The sequence below is a fragment of the Mus caroli genome, unplaced genomic scaffold, assembly GCF_978045245.1.
Source record: "Mus caroli unplaced genomic scaffold, Mus_caroli_1 scaffold_2, whole genome shotgun sequence".
In the NCBI taxonomy this organism is placed as follows: Eukaryota; Metazoa; Chordata; class Mammalia; order Rodentia; family Muridae; genus Mus; species Mus caroli.
The window spans coordinates 96,349,374-96,370,443 of record NW_028227257.1 but is presented as its reverse complement, the minus strand read 5'-3'; the positions used below and the strand labels follow the sequence as shown (position 1 = coordinate 96,370,443).

Here is a 21,070-nt window from a genome sequence, read left to right as displayed (position 1 = left end):
CCTAGCAAAGTTATTGGTGTCTTGCTTTTTCCTGAAATATATACCAAAGTCTAGGAAAATGCAAAATTAACTATCTTTTGAGTGGGAATTCTATATAATTTATAATTAGAAAAACTAAACTATTTCAAAATCTAAATTTACATTATAAAAATGATTATTTTCAGCTACTTAGAAGTTTTTATTTAAAACACTCATACTTATCTTTGTTTTCCACCTTATCTCGCTTATAGCTTAAAGGAAACCAAATTGCGGAAGTGTTCATGGTTTCACTGATCTTTCTTTCTTAGTGATTTCTCCTATCATTGTCATATCGGGTCCATCTTGAAAGATAAATATGTTGACCAAGTTTAGCTGAAAGGAAGTCATCACTGACTCACAGAGGAATCACGCTTTGGATAGCTCCAATTTGCTTTAGAGATTTTTTTTTTTTTTTTTTTTTTTTGTCTACCTTTTCCTGACTTCAAGAAGGAAGAATTTCTTATATTTCTTATACATGGAGAAATGTGTGCAGATAAATTGAGTCTTGCTCTGTGAATTGTACATCCCATGATCATCTTCCTTCCCTTCTTCTAGCTTTCCTTGCTCAGTGGCTTAAGAGGGGTGTGCTAGTGTTTTGGTTTCATAGGAACCGAGCTTAGTAATCTTTTCAGAGCTGAACAATAGTGGCTGGAAAGTAAGAATGGTGAGGTTTAGAACCCGTCAGCCGTGAGGTTCAGAATCTACTTGCCATGCTCAAGACCAATGGACATCTTGTTAGAGATGAAAAATGAAAATATGATACTCAGAATACTTTAAGACTGGAAATATTAATTAGGGTTATTACTCAGAACATTATTGAAGGAAACATTAAATGATGCATTTTCAAAGAGAAGGAAGAATAGATAGCTTAGAATAAGATGCAAGGAACAAAGAAATTGATTAATGTGTGGATTAATTTGCTTTGAAAGATGTTGAGTAACCTGTAGATCAATCTATATGGACAATGGATGCAAAATGCAATACTGAAAATGACAGTGGCAATGAGTAATTGGTGTCTTCAGAGTAGTGCTCTGGGGATGGATACGCGGCTCAGCAATTAAGAGGACTTGGCTTGCTTGCAGGGCACCATGGTTTAGTTTCTATCACCATATGGTACCTCGCTCTCTGTAACTTTAGCTCTAGGATCTGACATCTTCTGACCTTCTCAAGCACCAGGCACACACATGGTGCACATCTATACACAGGCAAAACACTCATGCACATAATAAATAAATAAATCTAAAAAGACAGGGCTCCTTTTGCAAAGACCTGTTTAAAAAGTTAATAGTAAGAACAAGTGAATGTTGTGTGCTCTGCATTAGGCAAGGCACCCATATTACCTTCTCCAACAGTCAGGAATATTGCAGGGATGGAAAGAATGTAAGAGCCAAATGATGGGGAGACATCAAAGTGCTGTCATATGGCATGGCAGAGTCATGAGCTAGCAGCTGTTGCCTGCATAGGGCCTGCATAAGCATGAGCCAGTGACATTTAGTCATAGATGGGAGAGTGATTCAGGAGCTCTCCTTATTCAGAGACAAAATCATTACCTTCAGTGATGTGGCCACCTATGAGTTACTCACAGTCTAATGAATAGCTTTACACTTATGTCCATGTGAATATCTTGCTAAACCTAGTGGAACATAAAGCAAAAACACAACAAAAACCCATAAAAGTCATGAAAGGAAGAGGAAAAGTTGGTGAGAGTAGAAGGAGGAAAAAGAGGGTGAAGGGATGAGAATGGCTAGAATGTATTGCACACATGAACAAAATTGTCAAGGAATAAATTAACAAGCACAAGCAACAATAACAAAATTTGAGCTCAAGCTTTTCCAGATCTTTATTTTCTGGAGGGAAACAGGGACTGACTCGGAATAAACTTTCACTCTGTGAGGTCAAGAACCCGTGCCAAATATTTAGGGATAAACATTGTACGTCAAGCAATAGAGTATAAAACAAACACAACCCAACCAGTCTCTGCTGCTCTAATTCAAGGAAGAGGAAGAATAAAGGGAAATTAGAGCAGATGAAGCAAAATAAACATGAGCTTACAAACAAGTCTAAACAGAACAGTGATAACAATAAATGCTAATGACTTAATTTTACCTCTAAAAGGCAGAAGGCCACTTCAAATTGGATTTTAAAAATTTAGTTACATATTGCTTATGAGAAATATGTAAACATGATTATGAAGCAAAGTGGAAAACATTGAAGTGGAAAAACACACCCAAATAGGATTTCAACCACATGTGTTATTGTAATATTAATAAAGGGAGAAATTAATTTTAAACCCAAAAGGAGTTAATTTCATTTGATTTCATAGACACTTGTAAGAGATGTGAACTGGTAATTTATATTTTAATTTTCCATATTTTTAAAGATATGCTACCTCATTAAGCTTGTTGGCAATGTTTTGGTTTATATCATCAGGAGTAGTATTTTATAATCTTCATGTGCTGGTTTTGGTTGATTTTAGTGCCACAGTAAATCTTTTTTTTTTTTTTGAAAATTTTTATTAGATATTGTCTTTATTTACATTTCAAATGTTATCCTCTTTCCTGATTTCCCCTCTGAAAACCCCCTATCCCACCTCCCTTGCCCTGCTTCTATGAGGTGTTCTACCCACCCACCCACTTCTGCTTCCCTGTCCTGGCATTCCCCTACACTGGGGCATCAAGCCTTCACAGAACCAAGGGCCTCTACTCCCATTGATGTCTGACAAGGCCATCCTCTGCTACATATGTGGCTGGAGCCATAGGTCGCTCCATGTGTACTCTTTGGTGGGTGGTTTAGTCCCTGGGAGCTCTGGCGGGGGCGTCTGGCTCGTTGATATTGTTGGTGTCACAGTAATCTTGACCTCATAATATAAATTGAAAAATATCCCCCTAGCTTGGGTCCCTACAAGAGAAGATAAGTAATTACTGCTGTTTCTTTTTATTAAATATTTGGCAAAATTTATCAATGAAACAGCTACTGGGTAAATTTTACTAAAGATTCCATTTATGAAAGTTTTACAAGTACAACATCAATTTTCTAGCAGATGAAAATCTGGGATGTTGCTACTGAGTTTTTATCATTTTTATTTGTCAGGGAAGTGGTATTCATCTGCACTTGTTCTTTTTATTGTATCTTTGGGAACAGGCCCTCATCTTGGGCCTTTTTGTGTTAACTTACATTTTCATTTAATTCAAGGATTTTCCAGGTTCCCATGTAACTTCTTGCTTGATCTGTGGATCATTTTATCTTTTCATCTTTAAATATTTATAGGTATTTCCTGCTACTTATATTTAGAGAACATAATTTACATGACCCAAATTACTGCAGCTTTATTGAAATTAGTTTTGGGGCCTGTCTTGATGAGAATTCCATGTGTGCTTGGGAGAAATGCATACTCTGGTGTTATTGGACGAAATGTTCTCTAAATTACAGTCAAGTTAAGTTGGCTAACTTCTGCCCCTGGCTTCTGTGTCCATCTTCTGGTTTTCTAGTCTGTCATGTGAATTACAAATACATGCAGAGCAATCTTCATGTAAAGTCTCATAAATGCTGAGTTCAAAGTTCATCTGTATTTTAATGAACTAAGACAAGAAATAACTCATTGTATTTATTCAGATACTTACCATTTTTCTTGCTTTTCCCATAGTTCTACAGTTCTAAATTTTCCACTGGTATAATTCCCATTAAATCCTTTGTTTGGGTAAACTTTTTGTGGTTTTCTCAGCTTCTTGCATTTTAAAATTGAAAATGTGTTTTTCAGAGACTTGGGAGGCCAGTTCTCATCCACCAGCCTTCCACTTGTGCTCTCTATCATTGTCTCTTTACTCTGTCTATGGACTCCAGTAGTACTGGATGAAGTTTTACCCTTATGTTAACCTCAGAATCTAGGAGCTCTTGTCAAATTTTTTTCACTTTTCCTCTGTTGTTTACTAGAGATTTTTCATCCATACACTCTGAAACCCAGGGATGATACTGTTATCTCTATTATTTACTGAGCCTATGCACAGAATTATGCAACTTATGGTTACTGTATCTCTCAATTTTTAGATTTTCTTTTGTTTTCTTTTTTTAAAATATTTTTATTAGGTATTTTCCTCATTTACATTTCCAATGCTATCCCAAAAGTCCCCATACCCCCCCCCCCCCACTCTCCTACCCACCCACTCCCACTTTTTGGCCCTGGCGTTCCCCTGTACTGGGGCATATAAAGTTTGCAAGTCCAATGGGCCTCTCTTTGCAGTGATGGCTGACTAGGCCATCTTTTGATACATATGCAGCTAGAGGCAAGAGCTCCAGGTACTGGTTAGTTCATAATGTTGTTCCACCTATAGGGTTGCAGATCCCTTTAGTTCCTTGGGTACTTTCTCTAGCTTCTCCATTGGGAGCCCTGTGATACATCCAATAGCTGACTGTGAGCATCCACTTATGTGTTTGCTAGGCCCCGGCATAGTCTCACAAGAGACAGCTATATCAGGGTCCTTTCAGCAAAATCTTTCTAGTGTATGCAATGGTGTCAGCGTTTGGAAGCTGATTATGGGATGGATCCCCAGATATGGCAGTCTCTAGATGGTCCATCCTTTCGTCTCAGCTCCAAATTTTGTCTCTGTAACTCCTTCCATGGGTGTTTTGTTCCCAATACTAAGAAGGGGCAAAGTGTCCACACTTTGGTCTTCGTTCTTCTTCAGTTTCATGTGTTTTGCAAATTGAATCTTATATCTTGGGTATCCTAAGTTTCTGGGCTATATCCACTTATCAGTGAGTACATATTGTGTGAGTTCCTTTGTGATTGGGTTACCTCACACAGGATGATGCCCTCCAGGTCCATTCATTTGCCTAGGAATTTCATAAATTCATTCTTTTTAATAGCTGAGTAGTACTCCATTGTGTAAATGTACCACATTTTCTGTATCCATTCCTCTGTTGAGGGGCATCTGGGTTCTTTCCAGCTTCTGGCTATTATAAATAAGGCTGCTATGAACATAGTAGAGCTGTTTTCTTTTTAAATAGTATTTTCAATTTATTTGTTCAAGGACTTTGTTTCTGTTTATTTCAGTGATATTCCTGTTTGTTTCATGGAGAACGGTTATAATAGAGGCCTTAAAATTTTATGACAACATCTGGGTCATCTTCAGTTTGACATCTATCAATTCTTCCTTTGGAATGTTGGCTCAGTTTTCCTAGTTATTATTATGTCTTTACAACTTTAAGCAATATGTTTTATAGTTTTATACATTGATGAAAATCCTCTGAAGGCTGAAGGTTTTGTTTGGTTGTCAGCCAACCAAGCTAGGATTATAGCTTGAATTCCCTTTGTCTGTGGTGTATGGTAGTCCTAAGTCTGATTATTATGAGAGGCAATTGGGATTTACATGGGGCCATTCTCAAAACCTTTGCCACACTTTTTTTTTTTTTTGGATCTAGGCAGAATTTGGGGTGAGCCTGGAAATTGCTTCTTGCTCCTCTTTTGACTTTTCTTTTCTTTTCTTTTCTTTTCTTTTCTTTTCTTTTCTTTTCTTTTCTTTTCTTTTCTTTTCTTTCCTTTCCTTTTCTCTTCGTAACTCTTGCTTTCTGGATAACCTTCCCACCCAACAATATGTCAGGCCAGAAAAAAAGCCTTGTCTACAGTGTTGGCTCCCGCACACTTGTGAGGAACCCTGGAGATTGTGTGACAAAAGAAAACACAGAAATTAAAAGTGGGGATTCCTGAAGCACAGCTTCTACATAGTGGCCATGTTCATTTTTTTCTATACACACCCTTTCCCTCAGGGTTTGAGTACTCTAGAACTCTCTGCTGCTACCATTGGCACTATCATTAAACACAAAAACTAAACATACTGGCCTTTGTACAGCATCGCTGATTTCTGGCTTGCATTGGTTCTTCAAGTCTTATGTCTGGAAACAGGTTTTTTGTTTGCTTGTTTTTTTCCTGAAAGTAGGTTTGCTGTCTGTACATAAAGATCATTCCTCTGACTTGGCCTATATTTAAACAGAATTCTGAAGAACCCAAAAGGAGAAGTCTTAGGAATCGAGGGCATTGAATAGAGACTTTCAAATGTTTAGAATATTTCATAATAATAAGGTGTATGTGTGTAAAAACTGATTGACAATCAGAGGTAAAACTATGCATCTTGACCAGGGGCTGCTCAGATCTCCTTGCTGGAGCACAAACCAGCAGTTTTCCATTTCTGCTTTCTTGGTAGATGAACTTGAGCAGAGAAGGGGAGAGGTGGGAAAAGAGTGAATCCTGCCATGGAAACGCAGCCACAGACTTCCTCATTCTAACCTGTGTAACTATGAGCCTTTTAGAGACACCAGACATATTTTGCCATTGTTTTGTGTATTTTACTTTTCTCTTTTAAGAAATGGAGAGGAAACTTTTGGGAAACTTAGGTAAGTGAAAAAAAATTCCATCATTCTTTGCATTGAAAATCTTGTGTTAACACGTAGACATAGAGAGTAGCCTTGTTACCCCTCTCTAGAACTAGTTTGTGTGGGTATAATTTAAAACCTCTACCTCAGGGAATATATTGTTAGTGGATTTGAGTTACTAAAAATTTGATTGAAAGAATTTCAATTATTAAATGCCAAATCGTATCGATAGCCAGTATAAAATATATTTTTTCTTTTTTCTCTCTTCTCCTTTACCAGCAAGGACAATGAAGATGTGCCATCCTGACAGAGACAGAGCCAGGACAAACATGCCTTGCCCTACTATATATAACACTGTTTCATAAGTTGGGAAGGGAAAAGAAAACCCAAAGGGTAAAAGAGAAAGCAATTGTTTTGGGATGATGGCTCTTAAGAATAAACGTAAAATGAGAGATAATAATCTAATTTCTGCAGGAAGTGGAGATAACACAGGGTGGTCCCCACATCTAGATAATCTTGTCTGGGTTGAAGTAGGAGTGGCAGGAACACTCAGCTTTGAACCCACTGGAGGAAGAAAGCGGATGTTAACCACTCCACCCTTTCCTCCTCCTGTGCTTGGATCTTTTTTGTGTGTGTGTTCTTCTTTGTGATGAGGGCACTTGGGAGATACTTATGTGCTTTTTAATGTCTGGAAAGACCAAATGAAATGTTTGCAGAGGGGACTGCAAGTGTAGTTTAATAATAGTTGAAGTTTTTAAGAGGCAAAACACATGATTTACTAGAGTTTCCTACACACCCGGTTCTACCAGTACGCAGATGAGGTCAGTTTTCTGATCCAGGATGGAGCTGCATGTCTGCACTAGACGATCTCCACGGAGCCTCCCAGAGGCCAGTGTCAAAGGTCAAGACAGAAAGCACAGTCCGAGAATCTCAGTCTTGGCCCATCTGGAAAAAAAAACTGGATCATGGCTTGCTTTACTCTTTTCATAAGGATATAAGTTCATAAGAAGAACAGTTGCTCTACAAATAACAACTCTACAAAATTAAAGTAACGGAGCATTGATCCTGATAGACTGTGCACAGAGCTAGGTGTCTAATAGGACTGTTTGTCTATATTCTTAGCTTATATATATATATATATTTTTTTTTAAATTAGGAATTTTCCTCATTTACATTTCCAATGCTATCCCAAAAGTCCCCCATACCCACCCCCCACTCCCTTACCCACCCACTCCCCCTTTTTGGCCCTGGCGGTCCCCTGTACTGGGGGATATAAAGTTTGCAAGTCCAATGGGCCTCTCTTTGCAGTGATGGCTGACTAGGCCATCTTTTGATACATATGCAGCTAGAGGCAAGAGCTCCAGGGTACTGGTTAGTTCATATTGTTGTTCCACCTATAGGGTTGCAGATCCCTTTAGCTCCTTGGGTGCTTTCTCTAGCTCCTCCATTGGGGGCCCTGTGATACATCCAATAGCTGACTGTGAGCATCCACTTATGTGTTTGCTAGGCCCCGGCATTGTCTCACAAGAGATAGCTATATCTGGGTCCTTTCAGCAAAATCTTTCTAGTGTATGCAATGGTGTCAGCGTTTGGAAGCTGATTATGGGATGGATCCCTGGATATGGCAATCACTAGATGGTCCATCCTTTCGTCACAGCTCCAAATTTTGTCTCTGTAACTCCTTCCATGGGTGTTTTGTTCCCAATTCTAAGAAGGGGCAAAGTGTCCACACTTTGGTCTTCGTTCTTCTTGAGTTTCATGCATTTAGCAAATTGTATCTTATATCTTGGGTATCCTAAGTTTCTGGGCTAATATCCACTTATCAGTGAGTACATATTGTGTGAGTTCCTTTGTGATTGGGTTACCTCACTCAGGATGATGCCCTCCAGGTCCATCCCAAGGTTAATCTCAAAGGGTTCTTGCAAAAAAGAGCTAAAAAAATTGAGTTTCAAACTTCTCACCAGTTTCAGCCTGTATATAAAAAAATTAAAAACATCAAATATTTGTGAGCCTAAATTTCTCAGTATTTATATTTATAATAATAAGCACCTATTTGAATGATATAAAAAGTAAGCAAATGAAGCATTGTTTGTAAAAATCACTAATGTAGCCAACATGACTCTTTTCCCTCCCAAATGTTTCATTCCTTCACTTGTATATAATCCATGTCTTATGGACATGTAATTTTTTTCTATTGAAAAGCTAAAAATTGACCTTAAGTCAATTTTTTCAAAATGTCAGTACATATATACAATATTTAAACAGAACAATGTTAGAGATATGTTAGTTAACTTTTCCATTGCTATGATAAATACCTGACCTGACAAAAATCAACTTAAAATGAGGAAAGAAATAGCTTGATTAACAGTTTCAGAAGTTTCGTCCAGGAACACTACATTAAACCACATCTTCTAGGACTATGATAACCAAGAACACTGTAGCAGGGAGCAAAAGATGGAGGCATAGCTGCTCATTTTATGATGGTCATGAAGCAGAGAGAAATAGACAGACACAGATATAGACACCCAGATACTCAGACACATACACACTCACACACACACACACACACACACACACACACACACCATGGGGTGGGGTCATAAAGAGGTAAAAAGACAGTACAGACTTTTGTGGTAGCCCCTCTCTCAAAAAATTAAGCTTCAACTTGTAAATCAATCTATTGATGAGATCAGAGTCTCCAAGGCCTCATCTCTTGATACTGTTGCTTTGGAGACCAGTCTTTTTCAGCCTATGAACTTTTGAGGGACATTTCATGCCCAGACCTTACCAGGTCTTTCCACATATGAAGGCACCCATTATGTTTGTTTTTAATTGAGATCATTAAGGAGAATATGTTTGAGAAGGCCAAGAGAAGTGGAGTTTTAGGATACTAAATTGATTTCTCATATGAGTCAGAGCTGAAATTGTCTGAGCCCACCATCCCAGAAAGTTCTTACTGTCTCCTTTTTGCCCTTGCTCTCCAGCTTACCAGTTGTCTCTCCAAAGGACATAGAGATAGTGTCAGAGAGACAGAGACAGAAAGAGGGACAGTGAGGGAGAAAGACAGAGATGGAGGAAGGGGCAGAGAGGGAAAGAGACAGAGAAACTGGGAAAGGGAGGGATGGAGGGACGGAGGGAGGGAGGGAAGGAGAGAGGGAAAGAGATATTAAGAACAAGTGAGAGAGTGAAAGAGGGAGAGAGTGAGGGAGAGAGAGAGAGAGAGAGAGAGAGAGAGAGAGAGAGAGAGAGAGAGAGAGAGAGAGAGAGAGAGAGACTTTCTATTGTGTGCTACCACCTTCATAGGGAACCTATAACTCTTCATACTGGCCTCGGGAGTCTCTGGATCACTAACATTTCAGTTTCCCTGTGATCACATTTTCCCACATTCCAAACTGCTACTTGAAATGTTTCTAGAAAGAGTATTTGACAGGTTAACCCTCCCTCCAGGCAAATCAGACAAACACTATTTCTAGGGCAACAAGTTAGGGCATAATTACCACAATATGCCTGGAAGCGTTTCAGACATACAGCTGCAAAGCACTCATTACCTCAGACTTTTCTCAGACCTACCTCAGGTCCTCTACAGCCTCAGACCTGATTCTAGTGTATGCCCAAGCTTCAGTTACTTTTGCAAGTCTTCAGCGATTCGCTTGCCTCACAGTATTTCATTTGACATACACGTCCTATAAGTCTGCCGTGATCCAACGCAAAAGAGTAAAACCATCATTTTTTAAGACTCCAGTCCAGAGCACTTTTCTTCTGTTTAGATCACATGGGCTCCTTTATGCTTCCTCCACGGGTCCATCTTTGCACACTAGCCTATGAGTCTCTGTGACATCGACTCTTATGCTCTTATTTCTAAGCCCCTTTCCTGTATGTCACAGTATTCTTGTCATGTTTTAGTATTTTCATTGTTGTTTTCTTAACTTGGGAGTTGAAAGCAAGATTCATCTGAATGAGAATCCTCAGGAAGGGAGAGGTTGAGTTTTCATAATGCCTGCGACTTTTCCTTATCACTAGACCGGGTCAGGCTTGCCTGAGGCTGAGAATTTGTGCATAATTAAGGCAGACCCCATTAAGACATTTTCTTTGGTACCTACCTATTTGGCAAGCTGATTCTTGCAAATCAGTTACCGTGTCATTAGGTTGGTAGCAGCTCACTGGGGTTTGGGTTCTGATTTTAAGAAGCTTCGTATGGTCCCTTTCCTCTCATGATCATTGTCAAGAAGTTCCCAATTTTGTCCACAATATTAACTTTATCCCTACTCTATGGTGTATGCTCCAAGTTAAAGGCGTCCTTATGATTTTCTTTCCCACTTATCATCATATTAGTTGGCAAGCATATATGATGTTTAGAAAAGTTTTTGATGGTTTAATTTCAGATATGGTGGTAAGAACCTAGTTGCCTCTTCAAAGATACTGATTCACAAAGGGGCATATTAACCATCAGGAGACAAAACTATCAAGATATTATTGTGTAATCTCTAGCTATATCAGCATCAAAGCAGTTGGTTGTACATGACATCCATCCCTTCAGCTCCTGCATATCTAGTTACTATGTGAGCATTTTCTGCTAAAGGTTTGGGACTAAATCTTTAGTGGCATGGGCAACATATCAATGCTATGTGACTTCTTGGTGAAGAGGGCACTGTTATCTTCAGAGTCAGTGCACTTGCTATTTATCAGAAAGATATAGAAAACATTTGAATGAATATCCAAGTAAAGAATATTTCACCTGACCAATACAGATGCATATTCTCACAGCCAACTATCAGACTGAGTCCAGGGACCGCAATGGAAGAGGTAGGGGAAGGAGTGAAGGAGCTAAAAGGGGATTGCAATCCCATGGGAAGAACAATACCAACTAACGTGACCACCCAGAACTCCCAGGGACAAACCACCAACCACGGAGGGATCCATGGCTCCAGATACATACAGATACATATGTAGCAGAGGATGGTCTTATCTGGCATCAATGGGAGGGGAAACCCTTGGTCCTGTGGAGGCTTGATGGCCCAGCATAGGGGGATGCTAGAGCAGTGAGGCAGGAATGGGTGAAGGGGTGGAGGAACACCCTCATAGAGGCAAAGGGGAGGGGGTAGAAGGGGTGGGATGAGTGAGTTTGTAGAGGGGTAACCAGGAAGGGGGATATAATTTAAAATGTAAATAAATGAAATGACTAATTAAAACAAAGAATATTTCATATTGAGAGCTGGCTCTGCCCTATACCTGGGCAGTGCAGGTGAGTTGGCCCTTTTGGCAGAGGCTCTGGAGAGTTGGTGAGCTGACCATTATTCAGGCCCAGATCCAGGACTTAGAGTTGGTCCACCCCAACATCTACTTCCTCTATGAGCTGCTGGAGAATGTGAATGGGCTGGTTCTGCAAACCCAAAGCTGCAGAATCCCCATGAATCAAGGATGTCTGAGAGGAGTCTTGGTGATGGTCCAGTATTGATGGCATATCAGAAGCCAGAGGCTTTGAACCAATGAGTTTCTGCAGTGACCGTTTGCAAGTAAAACTGTTTAGGCAAAACACACTGTGACACTTCTGTGACTTCATACTGTGACTTCCACAACAAGATTTTTGTTTTGCTTTGTCTTTTAATATTTATTTTTTATTTTCTTATTTTGGGAGGAGGTTACAAAGGTAGAGGGGAGATATGAAAGGACTGGTAAATGAATTGGGTTAGAGTACATGATGTGAAATTCACAAAGAATCAATAAAATTTATATTTTAAAAAAGAGAATCTTACAGCCCTAATATGGTGTCTCACAACAATACTTCTTGGTATGCATTTAGTTTGTTCCCATGTAATAATTATTATACTTTTGGTTGTATAGAAAATTCTAGAAAGCTCTGAGTTGGTTGTGATGGTTCACTGTAATGTCATCTTGACTAGATGAAGAATAATCTAGGAAACACACTTATGGGCCTGTCTGTACGGGTGCTAAAAGAAAGCATTAGCTGACTTGCCCTGAATTGGGACACTACTATTCATTCCATAGGTTGGGCGTCACAGACTGGATACAAAGGCAACAGTGATCTGAGACTTGCATTCATTCATCTTTTTACTTCTAGACTCCAGGCATGATGTGGCTATTAGTAGCACACTCCCACCGTGCCTTCCCTATAATCATGATGTGTACTCCTCAACCATGAGCCCAAATAAATCCTTCCTTATGTTGAGTTTACTAGGGATTTTCTCATACCGATGAGAAAAGTAACCAACATAGAGAATTTATCACAAGAAATGGGACAGTCTAGTGTTAAAACCGACCATATGGTTCTATGTATTTGGAATTGGTTTGTGGGAGGAACGTGGCAGACGTCAGAACCGCGGGACAGAATATCTAGAGTTTAGTAGGACATGTAAGTAGGGAGTTGGAACAGAACGCTTAGAGAAACGGATGGTTGTGAGTCAGCTTAAGAGGTCATACAGAGGAGTAAGGAGCCTCTGGGGGAACAGACTAGGGACTCTTTATGTTTATACTCTGGGACAGCAGCTGAAAAATCTTGCCCATGCTTTGAGAACATAAGTGAGGCTAAATTACATCGAAGTGAACTTAAGCAGGAGGGAATTCTGAGACGGGATTGTGTTCAGGCTGTGCTGTTGTTAGTGTTCTCTAATCGTACCATGTCTACAGTGAGAGAGCCATAAATGGGGCAGAAGGGTGACATTAGACGTGCAGTTTGGTGAGACTGGGATTTCTGACAACACGGGTGTGAATGCAGCTGTAATTGCTAAATAGATTATCCCAGTTACAGAGAAACCTTTTTTGCTCTGCACTGGGACAGGAAGAACGGTTTCTTGAGGGCAAGACCCAAATGTCCCCTCTACATGAAAACTGGAATAAATCCATTTTTCTTTTAATTTGCTTTTTTTTCTGCACAATGGAACAGCAATAAGAAAAATAATATGGTATGGATTAGTTCTTTTCATTTTATGACTAGACCTGACTGTGAGGAAAAACACAAGAAACTAAATTAGGTTGAAGTAGCTGTTTTCACAACGGAGTCTGGTTGTAGAGAGGCTTTTGCATCATATTAAAAGGAAACAGCTTAAATTCTCACCAAATTACAAAAGGTTGCTATTGGGATAGTTTATTCTATAGATATTATTTATAGATTCATGCATGATATATTACACTTCTATAAACAATTGTCCCAAATGAACAAATGGTTTTTATTTGAAAAATGTGCCTAGGTTTTTCTTAGGCTTATGATATCAGTAAAGCACAGGTTGTGTCTATCACAGAGACAAGGCATTTGCAGTCTTTTCTGTAGTATGTCAGGGGTAGTACAACTTGGTCCCTAACCTCTTTATTTATTCTCTTCTTAAACTATTCATTTAAAATGTGTATGACCTTAAAAATCCTCACATTAACAAGAGGAAAAAACACCTCTTCTTTAGCATTTGTTTTGCCATAGCAAAAGAAAGTTAAATGCTATCTTTCAGTGTAGGAATTTAAAATTAAATGCACCTGTTGAACACTTTCAAATTTAGTATTGATATACTTTAAAATATTGCTACTGAAGATAGCCTTTTAAATCTTCTGGTTTTACTGTCCTTGGTACATGTGTGTGCACGGAGTACAGAACAGCCTTTTCAGCATTCTCTTTACCCTTCCTCCAGGTAGAAGCAGTTGGGTTTGTTTACATTGCTGGCTAGATTGTTGCGGCAGTAGAGACACATTTTTATCTTTTAGAGTTCACTTCAGGGTGACTGGAAAGTGATCTTTCTGTGTAATTTGGGGGAAACAAGTACAGATGGTGTCAAGAGATATTTCTGATTGACTTGTTAACATGAAGGACTATAAAAGTTTCCATATGTCAGAATTTATATTATAGTTGTCACAGAGATGGAGAAAGACCTGTGAGCTATGGCCTAGGGAGCTCTGCGCCCCAGAAGGAGGAGCTCAGAATCCAGGGAAGATGGCTCTGCACTGGACGCTTGTCATGTAAATGCCTGTTTAGACAGAGACACAACTCATGGCTATGCACAAGCACACAGGGCTTCTGCAGAAAGGGAGATGCTTTGCTTTGATTCTTAATTTCAGACTTTGTCAAATTTGCTTTCTTGTTTTTAGAGCACGTCTCCTTACCTTCTAGTCTATTTATGTTTTATTTGGAGAAATTTGCTGCATAAAATGTACAGGAAACACACGCACTGTGTTCCCAGAAGTCTGTGCACCCAGACTAGCCTGCAGCACACATCCTAGGAAGCACAGCAGTTTCCAAAGTCCCCAAAGTCTGCTTCAAGTCTTTATTTACTGCATAGTAACATAAAGCAAAATAAAAGGCAGCAACAAAAGAACCATTCTACGGCTTAAGCTCCATCTTTCTGTGCTGTTCCTGATCTCTAGCCTTCAAGCAGGATCAGTTTGTTTGTTCTTGGGGCTCTCATTTATTATATTTTTTAGTCTAGTTTCTATCCCAAAATGTAGAACTCTTGTTTATGAAATAAATAAACAGTAATAAATACATTTCTAGAGAGAATCTTATTCATAGCCCAGGCTTGCCCAGAACTCACTCTGTAGTTCAGCCTGGGTTTGAACTAACAGTGACTCACCTGCCTTAATTTACAGCGCTAGGATTATAGACATATGAGTTACCATGCCTATATGGGCTGGGAGCTTTAAATAAAACTTTTTTTTTCTCTTTCTCGGTAAATATGAATGATTCCATGTTTTGTTTGGCATTTATCCAAATAAATCCACGAAATCCTAAGCTGGATGATAGAAATACTAATTGGATATTTCCATCACAATTTACAATTGTTAGAGGTTAAGCTAAAAATTATGAACCATAGGAGGACCAGAAAGAAAACATTCTATTATTAGAAACATAGCTACTGTCAGAACGAGAAGTACTATCGGCTTGGTTTCCTTATTAGAGCAACGTAACCAGGTATAACAATGATCTCAGTTTAACAAACAACAGACTAGAAGTCAAGAACACGGCAGCAGTATATGGTTGCATGGATGGGGATTGTAAGGGACAGACACTTGGCTTGACTGAATTCACCTCCCATCATTCCCTGCTCTCTCGCAGCACCGCCCTGCCTCCCGTAGGAAGTATTTAACATGAGTGAAGAAGTCCCCACTCTCTTATATACTGAGAGTTGCCATTTGTTTAAAAAGAGTAAAAGGAAAAAAAAAACAACAAAAAAAAAACCAAAAAACAAAACACAGAAAAGGCCTTTCTCTGCCTGTGTTTTGTCAGCTGATGTCAAGTTTTGATCTTAAAATTAAAGATGAGTTTCCTGTTAGCCAGAAGGCTCCTAGCAGAACTCCCACGTTCTTCAAGGGAACCTACTTTTCCCTGTAACTGGGTCCACTAGCTAAAAATGTGGTATTCATTCTTTCTTATTTTCTTTTTCTGCCAAACATTGATGAGGTGAAGCTAAAACACCAAAACCAAAGCAAATAAAACAAGAAGCAAGCCAAAAACCAAATGAAAAACTTCAAACCCCAAACAACTGTTTTATTTTCCTTTAAAGCTGGAAACAATGGAAGGAAGAAAACCAAAAGTGAGATTTAGGTGGTTTCTGGATGCCTATTCTGAGCCTGCTCCATCAAACAAATGCCCAGAAAGAATAGACAATCACCCGTGGGAAAAACTTGAAGCCATCTGAATGCACGCACGTATTGTATTAAAGACCTAGGCTCTCCGACCATAATGCAAACTTGAATGACTCTCTCTTAGTCAATAGCACATGTCTACAGATTTGCTATCTTGGACATTTTTTTTTCTTTGCATGGTTTTGCTTTGCTTGCATCTATTTAGACAGGTGGGTGTTATTTTTCTTCAGTTTAGGGAGTACATTAAAATAGCCAAGGTTCTCCACAGAATGTTTATAAAACAGCTATTGTGTAATAAAGAAAAAGAGCTTAATGCCTATTCTGTCTGTTTCTACACACTGCTTAGGTGTCAGATCGTGAAAGCCACTTTGTGGATAATATATCCAAGACAGATGACCATTGTGCTGTCTAACATACATGATCAGAGAGAGAACTAGGTTATGAATTCAACTACAAAAGACAGGATTATGGAATTTCTTTTTTTTAAATTTTTAATATTTTTATTACATATTTTCCTCAATTACATTTCCAATGCTATCCCAAAAGTCCCCCATAGCGCCCCCCACTTCCCTACCCACCCATTCCCATTCTTTAGGCCCTGGCATTCCCCTGTATTGGGGCATATAAAGTTTGCAAGTCCAATGGGCCTCTCTTTCCAGTGATGGCCGACTAGGCCATCTTTCCATACATATGCAGCTAGAGACAAGAGCTCCGGGGTACTGGTTAGTTCATCATGTTGTTCCAACTATAGGGTTGCAGATCCCTTTAGCTCCTTGGGTACTTTCTCTAGCTTCTACATTGGGAGCCCTGTGATACATCCAATAGCTGACTGTGAGCATCCACTCCTGTGTTTGCTAGGCCCCTGCATAGTCTCAAAAGAGACAGCTATATTTGGGTCCTTTCAGCAAAATCTTGCTAGTGTATGCAATGGTGTCCGCATTTAGAAGCTGATTATGGGATGGATCCCTGGATACGGCAGTCTCTAGATGGTCGGTCCATCCTTTCATCACAGGTCCAAACTTTGTCTCTGTAACTCCTTCCATGGGTGTTTTGTTCCCAATTCTAAGAAGGGGCACAGTGTCCACATTTTGGTCTTCATTCTTCTTGAGTTTCATGGGTTTAGCAAATTGTATCTTATATCTTGGGTATCCTAAGTTTTGGGCTAATATCCACTTATCAGTGAATACATATTGTGTGAGTTCCTTTGTGATTGTGTTACCTCACTCAAGATGATGCCCTCCAGGTCCATCCATTTGGCTAGGAATTTCATAAATTCATTCTTTTTAATAGCTGAGTAGTACTCCATTGTGTAAATGTACCATAATTTCTGTATCCATTCCTCTGTTGAGGGACATCTGGGTTCTTTCCAGCTTCTGGCTATTATAAATAGGGCTGCTATGAACATAGTGGAACATGTGTCCTTCTTACCGGTTGGGACATCTTCTGGATATATGCCCAGGAGAGGTATTGCTGGATCCTCCGGTAGTACTATGTCCAATTTTCTGAGGAACCGCCAGACTGATTTCCAGAGTGGTTGTACAAGCTTGCAATCCCACCAACAATGGAGGAGTGTTCCTCTTTCTCCACATCCTCGCCAGCATCTGCTGTCACCTGAATTTTTGATCTTAGCCATTCTGACTGGTGTGAGGTGGAATCTCAGGGTTGTTTTGATTTGCATTTCCCTGATGATTAAGGATGTTGAACATTTTTTCAGGTGCTTCTCTGCCATTCGGTATTCTTCAGGTGAGAGTTCTTTGTTCAGTTCTGAGCCCCATTTTTTAATGGGGTTATTTGACTTTCTGGAGTCTACCTTCTTGAGTTCTTTATATATATTGGATATTAGTCCCTTATCTGATTTAGGATAGGTAAAGATCCTTTCCCAATCTGTTGGTGGTTTTTTTGTCTTATTGATGGTCTCTTTTGCCTTGCTGAAGCTTTGCAGTTTCATGAGGTCCCACTTGTCAATTCTCAATCTTACAGCACAAGCCATTGCTGTTCTATTCAAGAATTTTTCCCCTGTGCCCATATCTTCAAGGCTTTTCCCCACTTTCTCCTCTATAAGTTTGAGTGTCTCTGGTTTTATGTGAAGTTCCTTGATCCACTTAGACTTGACCTTAGTACAAGGAGATAGGAATGGATAGATTCGCATTCTTCTACATGTTAACAACCAGTTGTGCCAGCACCATTTGTTGAAAATGCTGTCTTTCTTCCACTGGATGTTTTTAGCTCCCTTGTCGAAGATCAAGTGACCGTAGGTGTGTGGGTTCATTTCTGGGTCTTCAATTCTATTCCATTGGTCTATTTGTCTGTCACTATACCAGTACCACGCAGTTTTTATCACAATTGCTCTGTAGTAAAGCTTTAGGTCTGGCATGGTGATTCCACCAGAGGTTCTTTTATCCTTGAGAAGAGTTTTTGCTATCCTAGGTTTTTTGTTATTCCATATGAATTTGCAGATTGCCCTTTCTAATTCGTTGAAGAATTGAGTTGGAATTTTGATGGGGATTGCATTGAATCTGTAGATTGCTTTTGGCAAGATAGCCATTTTTACAATGTTGATCCTGCCAATCCATGAGCATGGGAGATCTTTCCATCTTCTGAGATCTTCTATAATTTCTTTCTTCAGAGACTTGAAGTTTTTATTATACAGATCTTTCACTTCCTTAGTTAGAGTCAAGCCAAGATATTTTATATTATTTGTGACTATTGAGAAGGGTGTTGTTTCCCTAATTTCTTTCTCAGCCTGTTTATTCTTTGTGTAGAGAAAGGCCATTGATTTGTTTGAGTTAATTTTATATCCAGCTACTTCACCGAAGCTGTTTATCAGGCTTAGGAGTTCTCTGGTGGAATTTTTAGGGTCACTTATATATACTATCATATCATCTGCAAAAAGTGATATTTTGACTTCATCTTTTCCAATTTGTATCCCTTTGATCTCCTTTTGTTGTCGAATTGCTCTGGCTAGGACTTCAAGTACAATGTTGAATAGGTATGGAGAAAGTGGACAGCCTTGTCTAGTCCCTGATTTTAGAGGGATTGCTTCAAGCTTCTGACCATTTACTTTGATGTTGGCTACTGGTTTGCTGTAGATTGCTTTTATCATGTTTAGGTATGGGCCTTGAATTCCTGATCTTTCCAAGACTTTTATCATGAATGGGTGTTGGATCTTGTCAAATGCTTTTTCCGCATCTAATGAGATGACCATGTGGTTTTTGTCTTTGAGTTTGTTTATATACTGGATTACGTTGATGGATTTCCGTATATTGAACCATCCCTGCATCCCTGGGATGAAACCTACTTGGTCAGGATGAATGATTGTTTTGATGTGTTCTTGGATTCGGTTAGCAAGAACTTTATTGAGGATTTTTGCATCAATATTCATAAGGGATATTGGTCTGAAGTTTTCTAACTTTGTTGGGTCTTTTTGTGGTTTAGGTATCAGAGTAATTGTGGCTTGGATTATGGAATTTCTTAAGACAGCCAGTGGAAAGCCATCTCTCCATACACACCTGTCAGTTAATATCATAAATTTCCAAGCAGTTTCCCCAGTCTGGGTGGTAGTTTAGTAACTAAACTAAGTGTATGGTCTAGGGGTAGTATATGCTTGTGTCTGGGGCCTTGCTTAGACTGGAACTCTGGTGTCACTGCTGGCTCTACGTCCTTTATCAAAGCACTACATGTTTAACTATGTCAGAGTTTTGTGCAGTTCGGACACTTGAAATACCTACTGACAAGCAACATAGAGCTTCCACAAGAGCAGGTGCTGAGTGAAATTTCTGGGCCAGCTAGGCAGGCATGGCACTGTGCTTTAGAAGTCTGTGAAAACAGATTTGGACAACACATAGTTTTTCTCACAGCATACAATAGTATGTACATGTATATATGTAATATATATTATAATATAATGTATGTATATTAACATGTGGGTAGACTTGTGTATGTGCAGCTGAGCATGCACACATCTTCCTGTGGATTGATGTCAGTTGTGTATTGCTCTCCAGTTGATTTTCTGATGTGATGTCTCTTGCTGAATTCAGAAAATGCACTTTTTGGCTGATTTAACTAGCCTGCTTTCTCCTGGATCTCCTTCTATGTCAGCCTCTAAAGGGTTGGGATTATGGAGGGGCTGCCTATTCACCTTCATTTTGTATGGGTATTGGGGCCTAAACTCTGGACCTTATGCTTGTGGGGCAAGCACTTTACCTGCTGAGCCATTGCTCAGTGACCGAATTTCATTTAGTCCCGATTTTACCTAGTACTAGGCTAATGAGGAAAGGCATTGGGCAGCTGATCACACTTGTGTGGCTCCTTCATGCAGCTTCCTGTTTCAAATCATCATTGGGATTTCTCATTTTAAAATGTGTTGTGTTATTGAAGTACAGGAGTTACTTATATATTGTAGACATAACCTTTGCCATGTCTATATTGCTCATGTTCTCTGTACAAAATAGGTCCTTTTCTTTGCTTTCTTCCCCCAGAGTTGAAAAAAAGGATTTCTATCTTAATTTGTTATTGTTTGCCATTGGGTTCCTAATAATAAACAATGTGATCCATCATTTGGGGAAGTGAAGCAAATTTTTTTTAAAGTGTATGAGCAAACTTCTTGTAAACATTCAATCAAGTGCTAGCTTCTATAATTATACAATTAAATCCTTCCAAATAACTGCACTCTATCAGTAATAGGTTAAACTCATTTTTTGTTAATAAAGTCATAGTTATCTTTCAATCATAATGAATATATAATTTTCTAAAAACATTCTTTCATTATGAAACTAGTAGACAGTCAAGATTTTTTTAGTTAGCAAAATTTGTTCTTTCACCATTTCATATGTGTCTGTACACTCAGTATTCTGGCCATTCACTTTACCCACCTTCTTCTTTTTCTGATAGTCTTATCTATCTTTTTTATTCAACAGTTTATTTCCTAATATCCTTCTTTCAAATGTCTTTGCCTATGCCATATTTACAGAGGTAATTGTTAATTTTTTTTTTTTTTTTAGCAATCATGATGGTTTTAGCTTCACTTTTGTCTGTATAATTTATATCACTTAACTCCTGTGTGGTGTGAGGCTGGAGACTGGCTGACAAAGGCTTACCTCCCAAG

General features: G+C 39.0%; 1 long non-coding RNA gene across 1 annotated transcript in view; it reads left to right on the top strand.

The window, feature by feature from the left end:
- Nucleotides 1-21,070, top strand: part of LOC115029391 (uncharacterized) — a 46,596-nt gene that overhangs the window by 11,896 nt on the left and 13,630 nt on the right. The gene's annotated exons all lie outside the window — the stretch shown is intronic.